At 35.7% G+C, this 15019-nt stretch overlaps 2 long non-coding RNA genes across 4 annotated transcripts; one reads left to right on the forward strand and one right to left on the reverse strand.

The window, feature by feature from the left end:
* The first annotated feature begins 956 nt into the window (after positions 1 to 956).
* On the forward strand, positions 957 to 6430 carry LOC148763458 (uncharacterized). Its single transcript, XR_016025303.1, has 2 exons — positions 957 to 1411; positions 1540 to 6430. It is a non-coding gene; the product is annotated as an uncharacterized LOC148763458 (long non-coding RNA).
* A 5023-nt stretch (positions 6431 to 11453) lies between these two features.
* LOC18604160 (uncharacterized) lies at positions 11454 to 14719 on the reverse strand. Of its 3 annotated transcripts, none has more exons than XR_016025300.1 (5): positions 14462 to 14719; positions 13779 to 14230; positions 13524 to 13623; positions 12018 to 12070; positions 11454 to 11755 (listed from the first exon to the last, which is right to left on the reverse strand). It is a non-coding gene; the product is annotated as an uncharacterized LOC18604160 (long non-coding RNA). The 3 variants fall into 3 exon arrangements; XR_016025299.1 differs by having other exon boundaries at positions 13524 to 13628; XR_016025302.1 differs by having other exon boundaries at positions 11454 to 11759; positions 13524 to 13628.
* Positions 14720 to 15019: the final 300 nt, after the last annotated feature.

A 15019-nucleotide genomic window follows, 5' to 3' on the forward strand; every position in this document is an offset into this window, starting at 1 on the left:
TGTCCACAGAGTCAAGAATTTCCAAGTTCTGGTTACTTTTTATGACAAAAGGGATATGTTGGCCATTATCTAGCATCACAAAGATCTCTTTGAGCTCTGGTTTGAGGACCTCATTCCGTATAAGCAATGGTGGGCATCTAATACTGGTTGTATATGGATTAAACTTTAGAGAGTTCCCATTCATTTTTGGCATCACGATTTCTTTATCGCTCTTGCTTCCCATTGGGGATCGTTTGTTGCCATGAACAAATCCACTGCTACCAGGAGTAGCTTTGATCATGCAGTTATTCTAATTAAACCTCTTAACATCTCGTCCATTCCTAAGGAAGTTCAGGTTCGTTGTAATGGTGACTGTTTCGTTACTAACCTTGAGCCGCTCTTTTTTTCTAAAGCCGTTGATGTAAGCTTTGAAGGTTGGAGTCCCGTTTGCGGCACTAATGATTTTCTCTCAGATAGTGATCACTGCTCCTCCGATTAATGGACAGTTGGCGACAATGACATGCCGATGTGTTCAAAAGCTTCCATTCATGATGCTGACGGTTGCAATTCCCCAGTTTTCATTTTAGAAGAAGTTGAAAATCCTGACTCTCCTAGGACGTCTGGCTGGAACTCCCCCTTGCATGGCCACTCCCCTTTGCATGGCCACTCTCCCTTAACGTCTCAACAGGTGGATGATCTTAATTATAACGAGGTTGATCTTGCTACCGCTGGGATAGGTTCACTTTTCTCTGGTGAAAAGCTAGAGGTTACTCATGTTCAAAGTTTCTTTTCCTGTTCAAAAACTTACCCAGTAGTTAATGTTGGAATTAATAATACTCATGCAGCTTTCTTTGATCATTGTATGGATTGGGTTCCAGATGGGCCCATTTTTGACATGTCTTAAAATAGACTTGAACTGGGCTAATATTTAGAGTCTTTCTTTCGGTCCCATGTCGGCTTAAAGCTTGAAGGTAACTCTCTAGGTCATGAGTCTTTGCTAGAGCCCGGGCTGCTGCTAGCTCATATTGATTCAGCAACTCATTTGTTCTCTAAGCCCTCGAATGTCTATCGCGGCAACAACAACATAGCTTCTTCTGCTTCAAGAGCTTTCTTTGCTGATAAGCTTGTTGATTTGGATTTGAGGCTCGTCTTTTTATGGCATCTAAAGGTGGCAGAATCGGGAAGAAATCCAGAGGAAAAAGATCTGGTGGCTTCATCAAAAGGAAGTGCAAGAATCTCTTCTCCGCTGGCAAATTTAAAAAGGTAGTTAGGTTCAACCCAACCAGGAGAAAGCTGCAATTCTTTGACGATGGTAATCTTTAAGACGTCACGGTAAGTGGTGAGTGTCTGGGCAGCAGGAATTTGGCCATGAGCAAGATGGATTGTCAAGAATCAGGTGATGTAATTCTTTGTGTTGACTCCACCGTCCAAGGTAATTCTATGGTTTATTTCTCTAATTCCTCCAAAATTCCTGACAATTCTGTTATTCCTGATGTTGATTATAATGGTAATTCCATGCTCCCAAAATCTAAATGTCTCGACTCGGCCATTATTCCATAGGTGCGCAACATTGAGTCTAATGTCACGGACACTCTCCCAATACAGCTCTCATCGGAATCTGTTGAATGCATTGTCCTTTATGATTCTAAATCCACTGTGTCTGTCGTAAGAAGAAGATGACAAATCAGGAGAAATATTAGAGAAATTCTGACTAACGAAGTTATTGAGGATGGGTTTGATTCTGACAACTTTGTCTCTGACGAGGATATTGCTAATAGAAATAAGATCATTTTATTGGAAGCTAACAGCACATGGGAAGTCGCGGTCAAATTAGGATTGGTTTTTGAAAATCCTAAAAAATTCATTGTAAACGAATTTAGGAACTTGGAGTTGGCTTTTAAGGTTTTGTTAAATCATTAACCTCCTATTTCTATACTGATCCAGTCTTTTTTTATGATCTTTATTACTTGGAATATCAGAGGCTTGGGAAGAGGTGAGAAACATAGAGCTGTTAAAAACCTTCTTCATAAGTCCAAAGCTGACGTTCTTCTTTTACAAGAAACCAAATTGTGCAAACTAATGCCCCGGGGTTTTAGAAGCTTAGTCAGCAGCAACGGTTTTAAAGGTGAACAATCCCTTGCTGTTGGTTTGTTTGGGGGATTGATTTTTCTCTGGAAGGAAAGCTTTTTCTCTTTTGATCTCAGCATTGTCAAGAGAAACTATATTCTCATTGTCTGGGCAATGTCTATGCCCCCAATGATGTGGTGGAAAGGAATATTGTTTGGGATGAATTGAGTAGTGTTCTCCTTGATCTTGAGGTTCCGTGGTGCATTGGAGGGGACTTCAATGCGGTGGTTTGCAATGAAGAAAGAAGCAGTTTGATTGATGATGGCAGGAGTTCAGAGAATTTTTTTTGAGTTTATTAACAAAGTTCAGCTTATTAATTTTCCTATGAAAGGTAGTAGATTCACCTGGGGTAATAACAGAGACACTGTTTCTTTTAGCAGAATTGACAGATTTCTTGTTGCTTCTGATTTTTTCGATTGGCAAAATGATTTGATGCAAAAATGCCTTCCGTGCTTCATCTCGGATCATAATCTGTTTTGTTAATCAAGGGCTATTATTGACTGCGAACCTAAATCGTTCAGAATTTTCAGTCATTGGCTTGACAATGATAAATTTTAGAAAATGTTCAAAGAGGTGTGGGATGACAGTGAAAAGTCTGAAAACAAGGGCATGGATATCTTGGACAGATAAAGAGCCATTAAGCCTAAAATCAAAGCTTGGTAGAAAGTCAACTATGACCAGGTACATTCCCATATCGATCTTATTGAGTTTGATCTTCAGTGTAAGATGGTTGCCCTCCAAGAAGGCTGGATTGATGATAAGCTAAAAAGTGATATTGCCAAACTGAAAGCTGATCTTTGGGACCTTTATAGATTGGAAGAAAGATCCTGGTAGCAAAAATCAAGAATCAAATGGTTTCATGATGGAGATAGGAATACAAAATTCTTTCATGCTTACGCTTCCAACAGAAAAAGGATTAACTACATCAACAGAATTGTGGTGAATGGCAGATCGGTTGAAAATCCTTCAGAAATAAAAGAAGAAGTGGCTTGCTTCTTTGAGTCGTTGTGTACTAAGAGGAAGGTCACTTATCTTAAAGAATTTAACTGTTATTTTCGATTTCTCAATGACCAGTCTGCTACAAATTTAGAAGTTCCTTTTTCCGAAGGGGAGGTGTGGGAGGCTATTAATGGATGTGATGGAAATAAGGCATCTGGTTCCGACGGATTCAATTTCTCTTTCTTCAAAAGGCAGTGAAAGTGGATCAAAGAAGAGATTATGCATTTCATGAATGACTTCTTCGTCTCTGGTCGCATAAATCATAAAATCAATAATTCTTTTGTCACTCTTATTCCAAAGTCTGGAAATCCAGATGGCCTTAAAGATTATCGACCCATTAGTTTGTTAAGCAGCTTGTAGAAGATTGTGTCCAAAGTCTTGGCCAATAGAATTAAAGTTGTGATGGAAGAAGTAATTGGAAAATCCCAATTCGCTTTCATTAAAGGCAGATGAATTTTGGACTGTGCCCTAATTGCCAACGAAGTTGTTGACGGGATCAAAAAAAGTAAGAAAGGAGGGTTAATGTTTAAAGTCAACTTCGAAAGAGCTTTTGACAGTGTCGATTGGGGATTTCTTGACTTCATCATGACCAAAATGGGCTTCAAAGAAAGGTGGAGAAAATGGGTCAGATCATGTGTCTTCTCGGCTTCTATTGCTGTCTTGGTTAATGGAACTTGTTCTCGTCGATTCAAAATGAGCAGAAGTTTAAGACAAGGCTGTCCTCTTTTGCTGTTTTTATTCAATCTGGTGGTGGAAGCTTTCAGGATCTTGATAAATAAAACTGCAGACATAGGTCTCATCAACTATATTAAAATCGGAAGGAGTAACTGTTCAATCACTCATCTCCAGTTCGCTGACAACACTCTCCTTTTCTACAGGAAGAACTTTGGGGATTTACTCAATACCAAAAGAATCTTGAAGTGTTTTCAATTAATTGCTGGTTTGTAAATTAACTTTTAGAAGAGTGTTCTCTATGGTGTGGATGTGGAGGACTCTACGTTAAATCAGTAGGCTGAATCCATCGCTTGTAAGATTGGCCATCTCCCCATTTCCTACTTGGGTCTTCCTTTGGGTGCTCGAGCTAATTTTGTTAATATTTGGAGACCTGTGATCGAACGTTTCGAATCAAGGCTTGCAGGGTGGAAAACTAATCTTCTTTCAAGTGGAGGTAGAATCACCCTCTTGAAATCTGTGTTATCTTCTCTTCCGCTTTACTTCATGTCCCTTTACCAGATTCTTGCCACAGTTAAAAATGAACTTGATAAGATTCAAAGGAGATTTCTTTAGAGTGCTTTTGAGGGTAAAAAGAAGATTCACTGGGTTAGTTGGGAAAACATCTACTGCCCTAAGGAGTGTGGTGGTCTCGGACTCACAGATTTAAGCATGAAAAATAGAGCTTTCTTGAATAAATGGATATGGAGGTACTGTTTGGAACCTAATAGCTGGTGGATAAGTGTTATTGCTGAGAAAGTCGGTTATAATCCCACTAACCTTATTCCAAGTGCGGGTGTTAACTCTCGAATGTCTCATGTATGGCACAACAATACCTCTCCCCTTTCTCCTTTCAATGTTCACTACAATTCTATCCACGCAGGACTAAGTTTCATTGTTGGGGATGGCCGTAACATCTCCTTCTGGCATGATGAGTGGCTTGAGGACTCATCCTTCAAAAATGAGTTCCCACGCATTTATGCGCTTGCCGAAAATAAACATGGCACCATCAGTGACTTTGGGGCTTAGCACAATAAGGAATGGATTTGGAACATTCAATTAAGAAAAAGATTATTTGGTTGGGAAGAGAGATAATGGACTAACTTTTCTAAGAAAATTAATGAGGTTACTCTTGCTAGAAATTTGAAAGACAGAGTTATTTGGAAGGGATCCCCTAATGGTATCTACTTTTCTAAGAGCTATTGTAGAAGCGTCTATCTTGGAAATCCGATCAATAAACGGATCTGGAAAGCTATCTGGGAAGGCCTTGCTGCACCAAAGGTTGAATTTCTTTGCTGGCTTATTCTTAAAGGCATAGTTGCAGTCAAAGCTGAACTTTCGAAAATAGGTTTTATCTTTCCTAACTCTGTTTTTTATTGTTTTTGCTGCACTGAAATTGAAACCGTCAACCATCTTTTTTTCTCTTGCACTGAAACTTGGAAAATTTGGGCTACTTGGTGTTGCATTTGAGGTATCTCCTGGGTCGCTCTTGTTAATAAATGGGATTTCTTCAGTGTTTGGATCGACTTGGTTCAAGACGCTACCAAGAATAAAATATGGAAAATGGCTTTCTTTGTTATTACATGGTCCATGTGACTGTTTAGGAAAGAGATGGTTTTTAACGGCAAATCTTGGGATGGGCTACAACTGATGGATATCATCAAAACTCGAATTGCTTACTGGTTGAAAGCTCAATGGGATAATTCTTGCTTGTCCTTTCTTGACTTCTTCAGAAATCTTGAACTTGGGGTTGTTTGTTCTAAGAAGAAATCTGTTAAGAAAAATCTTGATTGGATAAAACTAGCACCAGGCAAGCTAAAATTTAATGTTGATGGAGCAGCTAAGGGTTGTCTTGGGGAAACCGGTATTGGGGGAGTCCTCAGAGATTATGAAGGCAGAATCAAGCTGCAATTTTCTAAGTCAACCGGCTGGGGCGATTCTAATTTGGCTGAACTGTTGGCTATCAAAGAAGCCTTCCTTTTATTTGCAGCCTCTCCTTGGCTGAACTTTTGTCTCCTCATTATTGAAAGTGACTCCTCCAATGTTGTAAAATGGATTTTAAAGCCTGAGGAATCCCTTTGGAGTTTTAACAACATTATCAGATAGATTGAGAATCTTAAATCTAAAGTTGGACCATGGACAATTCACCATTTTTTGAGATCAGGTAATAATTTGGCTGACAAGTTGGCCAAAGATGGCATCGGAAGACTAGGTGATCTTTTGATCTTTAATTCTTAACTGTGGCTGTTGCCTTGGTTATTGCTCTAGCTTGTCGTCCTCCTTCTCGTTGTGCTGCTTTGATGATCCACTCCTCTTTTCTTGCTTGTTTTGGTCCTCGACTTTGTTGATCAAGGGTCTTAAGGGATTCTGATGTTTCTAGTGTTTTAATTCATTTTGTTGTCACTGTCAGACGCTGGTTTCTTTGGTTTTTTGTTTGTCTTCTTGTTTCCTACAGTTGGTTGTTTTCTTTGTCAGGATTTCTTTTCTTTTGTGGTCTCTGTATCTGAAGGTATGCTGCAGGAATGTTGTATGCAGTGTGAACCTTCATCTTTTTGGTCTTTTGCCATGTCCGATCCATGATCAATAAATTCCAACTTTCAGAAAAAAAAATTACTATTATATATTTATCCTTTTGCTTTTGAAATTATTTTCTTGTATCTTTTAACGATTTTTGTTTTACAAATACTATTTGAATATAATTAAGTAGTTTTACAAAGATTATGTTTGATTGTTACTTTTACTAAAAAAATTTTTCTCTCAAAAGCTGTTAAAAAATAAGTTAAAATAAATAAAAATATATAATTGATAAAAAAATGAGTAAGTAACAAAAGTGTAACACAACTTGTTGCATATAAAGATAAAATATAAAATATATTTTTCATAAAAGATCAACTTTTAGTTTTTATTATTCAAAATATATTTTGCTTTTATATCTCAATAAATGATCATTGTTGGTATACTTATATTTAGTTATTGATTATTACATCAATGGGAGAACATTAATTCTACAAGCATATACTAAATTTTATTATGTATTTTTAAAAAAGATTATTAGTATTTTATACATTGATGGTCAAATGATATTTTAACACTTCGTCATGGTAGATATTTATTATTTAGGATGGTAATCCTACATTTTTATTAAATTTTGCACATGCATAGCACAAATTGAGTTTTTTTTTTAAAGTAAATTTTCTATTGATGATCTATGTATATAAGAAATTGAGGTGTTTTGCAAAAGAAACTTCTCTCCCTTGTATATAAAGTTGTAGGAAAACAAAAAATAAACTATATCCATTGAAACAAAAAACATAACCCCTTTTGATGAACAATTCCCAACAAAACAACTCAAGGTTAATAAACCTTGTCCCAGCTCAAAACAACCAAAAGCATTCCAACATAGATTATCATTCAACACATCCCAGAAAAATCATCCACTTTTCATTGAGAGAATCAGAATTTTACCATAAACAGGACAAAGTTCCATAATCCCTAGCACAAAACATGCTTAGATCCTCTATGGTGGCCTCCCTACCTTAGAAAAATTCTATCAATCAATAGCACATTCCTCACGTAGCATCCATAGCAAATCTTGAGTCCATAACAACCTCGACTTAGTCAAGCTGTTTGCCATATTATTTGTTGTTCTGGGTACGTATATCACCACGAAATCAACCATATAATAACAAAGAAGTTCATTCTCCACACACACAAACTTTTTACAAGTAAGTCCATGGAATTCCAGCTTTTGAAATAGGCTTCAAGGCCACTATGGCCCACCCCATCCATAACCCACAAAAGACACCATTTAAACCAGATCTTCAAAGCCTCCAAGCCTACAACAAACAAGTGACTAATCGATTCAATGTCCCTTTTGGACTAGAGACAATAAAAGTTACTACCCCTTAAAATACCTTTTCTTGCAAGAAACTCTTTAACAACCATTTTCCCTTTTAGAAATTGCCAAACAGAAACCTCGATCATTAGAGGTGCCAAACCAACCCACACTCATTTCAATATGCCCTCATAGTTATTATTGGTTCCAAGAACAATTCTACAGTATGATCTAGGAGTGTATTCCCCACTCAGAGCATTCTCCCGTATGAGTTTATCTAGGTAATTTAGACTTATAATATGATGTTGGAGCAATATATTTGAGTCATTCCATTACCCTTATTCTCACCCAAAAATATTTCTCCTAAGTGCGATCCTTCACTACCATTCACTTTTCACTAATTCCCCCAACTCATTATTATTGTCAATCTTTGTCATTCTTAAAGAAAAAATCCTAGGGAATGCATCTTTCAACACCACTATTTCAATCCATTCCTCACTTCAAAATTTTCTTTTTCCATTTACCACAACTAACCTCAAACCTGCCTTAACATGGATTGCATTATCACTTGCCGAGCTCAATGGCTTGATGATATTCTTTCATACATCATAAGTTTTTCTGCCAGTGCCTTACATCGACAATAAAATAAGCTTGTCACCTCTTCACTTTAGCATCAATAATGCTCTTCCACATGTTGTCTAGCTCATCAGTGTACCTCTAAATTTACTTATTTAACAAAAAATCCAGTTTTTAAGTACCATGTTGATAATTCCACACCACCTTGCTCCTTGTATGTGATTTTCAATCAACATGATTAATATTTCACCCATTTTGCAAACCATTCCAAAGAAACTATCTTTGGATTTTATCTAAAGCTTCTTTTGCACCCACTGTCAATTGGAATAGTGATATAAAAAACATTGGATGGCTATCCAACATTGATTTAAATAGAGCTACCCTTCCTCCCATTGAAAATTCTTTACTTTCTATGTTGTTAATTTCCTCTCAAACTTCTTAATAACCAGCTGCCACACTCTCATGGTACTATTTGTTGTTCCTAAGAATGGCCTAAATAGGTTAATTTAAATTGTCCCACTGTATCTTGAATCCTATCAACCCAAGCTTGAAAGGTTGTTTGCTTAACAATAACGCTGACAAGGTTGCTTTTCTAGAAGTTAATTTTAAAGCCGACAACTACTTGAAAGCATCTCAACAATCTTTTAGCATTAAACAAATTGCGTAAATCGGGTTTAATCAAAATTATGGTATCGTTAGCATATTGGAGGTGGGATGGGATATTGTCACATTTCCTCTTTTAAGTGAAATTCCTTTACAGAACTTAAACTCCTTTATTTTTTGCATTAAAATAATAAAAGCTTCAATCACAAGATTGAAAAAGAATGGCCAGATTAGGCACCCTTACCTCAATCTATTTCCCAACTTGAATTGTCTAGTCAGGGACTTGTTAACCAAGATGGAAACGGAAATTGAGGACACACATTCCATTATCAATCTCATTGTCAACATTGCCAAATTTAAAAAAGCCTAATCTACGTTGTCGTACGCTTTCTCAAAATTATTTTGAAAAGTAATTCTTAACCTTGATCTTTTCTCATAAAATCAATGTTATTGATTAATGCACAAGCAAGAAGCTGTGAATTGGTTGTCTCCCATTACTTCCCCCACCACAAGTATCAACTAATTCACAAGTGTTTTCACTATGATTTTATAGAGGCTTTCTACCAAGCTAATAGTATACTCGTTCAAGGAAGTTGGGCACGCACACTTGGGAATCAAGGTAATGAAAGAGATGTTGACATAACTCACTAGTAACCCTGCATTATAGAAATCCATCATTAACCTCAAACACATCAACTTTAATCACTACCTTTTCTTAAAGAAATTTAGATTAAAGTCATCAAGCCCCGATGCTTTACTCATATTGCAACTTACAAGTGTGTACCAAATTTCTTATTTTGAGAAGTGTCTCTCAAGAAATTCAATTGATTCCTTTGATTTTTCAGGATTCCCCTCTATTAAGAAGCCCCTAATTCCTTCGTTTTCTTTCCCTAGGCTTAGGTTACCCATTATTGGACTCATTTCTAGTTTTTTTGTTGTTGTTGGCCTTTGTTGGGTGTTTGCTTAAGCCTTGGGCTTTGATTCTACAATCACCAGATCACAGTCCAACTAACACGCTTAAACCTTTCAAGTTTAAAGCCCGACCTCTCTCGATTGTAGCCCAAGCATGTTGGCCCTCAATACAGCCACTCCAGTCTGAGTACTTATTTAAACCCAACTCTGATTCCCGTTTCCCTCCTAATTGCTTTTATTTAAAAACAATGGTAAAACTTTTAACATTATTGTCTTCTATCTCCTCACCCGACAATCATGTCTCTCATATTTTAACAGTTGTCATTTTGTTCTCTTTGACCTTTTGACTCTTCATTCACCTTTTGACTACTCCCTTGCATTTCGTCAAAGCTATGCTTAGTTGGATTAGGATCATCAATGTTCTAGCACATTAGGCTTGACACCTCCGATGAGTCACTCTTTTTTCTATCCTATTTGTCATCCTCCATAGATGTAAACATCTAGACTTTGTTATCCTCAACAATGATTCTTAGAATAATAATTTGCTCATTAAGTTTCATATTAATTATCTTCAAGATGGCTTCTTTTTTATTGACTTCAACTTGAACTCGGGCATAATTGATTCTTTCCATTTTTTTAGTTGCTTTATCAACTTCGATTAATTTCCCCCATTTACTCACCACTAATATGAATAACTATTCTCCCTAAATATGTGGTGGAATGTTAGTGACTCAAATCCATATTTTTTATATTGATTGAAGAAATATGTGATAGTATGGCCTTAATAAATCGGACCATAGTAGAAAAATCTTTCGGTAGCATCTTAATGATACCCTCATCTCTTCTTACTCCCCGAAAGTTAATAACATGTCAAGATCGCCAAGTGTTCGAATAAGCATAGAGACCCTTTTCAGAATACTTGGACTGCGCCACCTATAGCTAAATGTTTCTCTTATGTATCCGATTACACTTCGATTAAGCCAATCTCTTTATTTCATTGGATATTCAATCTCCCATACACTTTTTGCTCCATCACAAGCAAAATCTCCATCTTTTTTTCCTTTTCATTCTTTAGTGATATTGCCTTAGGTTCCCTTGATTTGATGCTCTCCTCTTGTTCCACCTTCCAATCATGTATCAAGGCTTCTTAGTAGGTCTTTTCATTATTAATGGACCTAAACTTTATCCTTTTAACTAGATCTCTTTCTTGTGGTTCCATCATTTTGACTCTATGCTTTTTCTAGCCAAAGGATGTCTTCTTAGTCCTTAAGAACTACCCATCCACCAATAAGCCATTGCCATGAGATATCGCCCTCTTCAACTCATCTTCATATTAGTACCTAACAAAAGTGAAGATCGACTATCTCCTTCTCTACTTGGCGTTCCCTTTAACAATGTGCAAGTTCATCACCTTCTCGTAATTTTCAAAGGCTTTCTTGAGTTTTCGCCACTTTGTCATCGGACTCATATTATCCAAATACGTGGTAAAAAGCTTTTTCTTACAACAAAAGTCTTCAAACAACAATCCATAATAACAGTAATAATAAAGTATAAATATCTAAGTCTAATGCATAACAATTAAATTCTTCCCAAGATACACTCTTCCCAATGCTCATTTTTTAATATTCATAAAAATGTTAATAAAAGAGTGAGCTCATAGCCAAACAAGTAACATCATTTAACTAACTAGATCAAGTATAAGAAACAGTACTTTAAAATCATAATTCTCAATTCTCAATATTTCGTTAATAAATTACAATTAAATCAACAATTCAAAAATAGTATGATTTAAAAACATTTCAAAATAATCATTTTCATTCTCTTTTGACTATATCACAATCAACAATAGTAGTCCAAAATTCAGAATGACAATCCGTTAATGATTTAAATTTCAAGTCTATGCCACCAGTATAACTCCCTAAGACTTAGATACACTGTGAATGCAACGACCTCTCCCCGGTAGATGCCGACATCCAAGACTTCTGGAAAAGACTCGCCAAGTCTCGAACAAGCCTGTCTAGAATTTGCTCGTTAATCCACTACATTCAATCACCATATAATATTGATACTTTCATATACTAAATTGAACCATAAATATAAAAATCAATACAAACTTTTTCCTTTTATTCGTAAGTATATGCATTAAAATCTATAATCTCCAAATTAATGCTTATATAAAAATTTAGAATTTGTTTACAACTTAATAAATAAAATGCTACGACTTGACCTCTAACAGCGGAGCGACTCGGAATAAATTGCTAGGAGATGCCTTTACCTATTCACGGTGGACTGAACGCGTCACTGACTACACGCTAGGCTGATCCCTATCTGCAAAAGGGGAAATAAAGGGGTGTGAGTCTCATAGACTCAGTGATAATCATCGACTCAGCGAGTAAGGCGTAGATGAGAAACAAGCAAACTACAGATCAGTTGAATATAAAAATGTAAGATTATAAAAGCAGTTCGTTTCAAACGAGGGTTTGTGCCTTATATAAAAATCGAGAATTTCTTATAAAGTATAAATAATCGAGGTAATACAATTTTTCTCATCAAAATATATTAATAATCATTTTCGAATCAAATCAATAAAATTTAGCAAGCTCCCGTGAAACCAAATAATATTTAAAATCATGCACAAATCATAACTCGCCCCATATGCGAGGAATTACAGATTCATTTCACAGATAAACAAATAGGGGAGCTGCGAAAAACCATTTAATTCCATTTTCACTATATAGAGAACTATAATTCATAATATTAAAACTTATTTCAACTCATATAAAACCATTACATTTTTGTCAAAAATAAACAATATGGCTTATGACTTTCTTAAAAACTTGGCTTGTGTCAAAATCATTCTCATACTCGGTTGTCAGGGATACCTTGGCTTGGGGCTATCCCAATCGAATCCGCCAAGGCTGTTAAAAAGTAATGTACCCATAAATCATATTTTTATTTTGAAAACATAGCCGTTCCTTGGCATTGGCTGAGTTCACCCTCACGTGGTGCTTTGGTGTGAAGTGAACTCTAAAGTTGTACCTCTGGAGTTACCCTACATGCCTCTCCAACCGAGGTAAGAATATACCTAGATTCCGTGCCCTTTAAAAGGGCTGATCCACAGAACCCGCCCACTGTAGCAAGCTAAACCCACCATACAATAAAATTTGCAATAGCATGACATGGCAATTATTTTATTTTATAGCCTCTCAAGGCAAATCAACAGTTCATACATTTTCAACACATTTACCAATCCAGCCAATCATGCCCACATTATCATAAGCTATTCGATTCAAAATATAATTTATAACACAATAAGTAGCAGTCTCCAATTACTTTTGAATTTCTTGGTTAAAATGAAATCACCTTTTTAAAAAATTCAAATTTGATCTTCAAGGGGATATTTTAAATCTTTCTCAAAATATCGATTCCCACATCACGTTAAAACTCTCTTTTTGTAAAATGTTCATTGTAAATATTTGCATGATATTTTGTATCAAAATAGCATGGTGAATATGTAATAAATTTCATGAATGCACACCACACAAACAATAAGGCACAATTTCCTTTGATGTAAATCTTTTCGAAAAGCTTTTTTTCTAGTTTAAAACACTTTACGTCTAATATATATATATATTTTAAATGATTTCTAAAAAAAACTTACACCCATAATTTCTTAAAATTCTATCAACGCATGCTTTTCATAAATTTTGCACTTCACGTAAAATATACGTACATGTATATATATATACGGAATTTTTAAAATTGAGACCCTCATACTCACCTCATAATAGTGAGATATTACTTCACTATTGATTCGTACGCGTATATAATTATTTCTATTTGTCGGTCACAAACTTCGTTCGGCATGCCTCCACGACAAACTTTCCTAGCAACAATTTAAACTCAGTATACTTAATCACACATATGTATGAGTAACAACTTAATTAAAAATTCCTTAAGCAACTTGCATATTTTTCATCCAAAATATGTACAATATTAAACTGCCCATAAACCTTAAAATATAACATTAACTTACCATTGGGCCTTTTTCATTTTTTTATGACCTTTGGGTCTTTTTCATTTCTTTATAACCTTTGGGCCTTCTCCATGGGCTTCTCCATTTTTCCTATTTGGGCTAAGCCCATTTATTTTTTATTTCATATTGGGCCATGCCCACTTATTTTCTATTGGGTCATGCCCATTTATTTTCTATTTCTTTTTCTTTCTTTTTCTCTCTTCCACGTTTCTTCTTCTTTTCTTTTCTTTTTCTTTCCAGCCGTCATTCCCTTCACCACCGTGGCTTCCTCTCTTCATTTCCTCTCAAAACCGGTCACCAAAAGCCTCATTTTCTCACCCTTTTGCTGTCATTTTTTGCTCTAAAATCAGCAATTTCCAACTCAAATTTCCAGCAACAAAACTTCTCAATTTTGGCAGCACAAAGCTGTCCACTTTTCCTGCACAAACTATCAGCAAATAGCTCTAATTTTTCTGCACAAATTAGCAGCAAACAACTCAAATTTTTCTGCACAAATTGATAGTAAACAGCTTAAATTTTCAGCAGCCAAAGTTATCCTTCAATGGCAGCAAAAACCTTTAAAAATTTTCAGCAGCAAATTCACACAATTTCAGCAGCAAAAACCTTGAATTTTTAGCACCAAAATCAGCCATAAAAACCTCAAAAATTCTAGCAATTAACCTAAAAAAAATCAGCTTTCTTACCTCAAAATTTTTAGCTTTTTTCTTCCTCCAAAAATTGCAGCAAAAAGCTCTCTTTTCCTCCCTCAAAGTACAGCAAAACCGTGCCAAGAAAAGAGCAGAATTTTTGTTCCTTTTCTCTTCCTCTCCCACGATTTTTTCTTTCCTTTTTCCTTTCTTTTCTTTTGCTTAGCTTTTGGTTCTATCTTTCCTCTTCATAACCGACTTCTCTCATCTATCTCTTTTCTTCTTTCCTTTATTCTTTTGTTCAGCCGGCCCCACCTTACATTTCTACATTCTTTTCTTTTGTTTCCTTTGTTTTTTCTTTTGTCTTTCTTCCTTTGATTTTTGTATGGCTGGCCATTCACCTTAGGATTCTTTGGTTTGACTTTTCAACATATTTTCTTCATTCCCATCCAAACCACGTCATTCCCATCCTTTTTATTTCCTTATTATTTTATTCTTTCCAAATAATGCAATTTACATGTAATTCCTCAACTTCATTTTATTTGATACACCTCTCTCAAATTTTCATATTTTAAAATTAATTCTTCCGACACGTGTAAAAAAATTCTTATTTCC

Source organism: Theobroma cacao, chromosome 3, assembly GCF_053813885.1.
Source record: "Theobroma cacao isolate CCN51 chromosome 3, ASM5381388v1, whole genome shotgun sequence".
Taxonomy (NCBI): domain Eukaryota; kingdom Viridiplantae; phylum Streptophyta; class Magnoliopsida; order Malvales; family Malvaceae; genus Theobroma; species Theobroma cacao.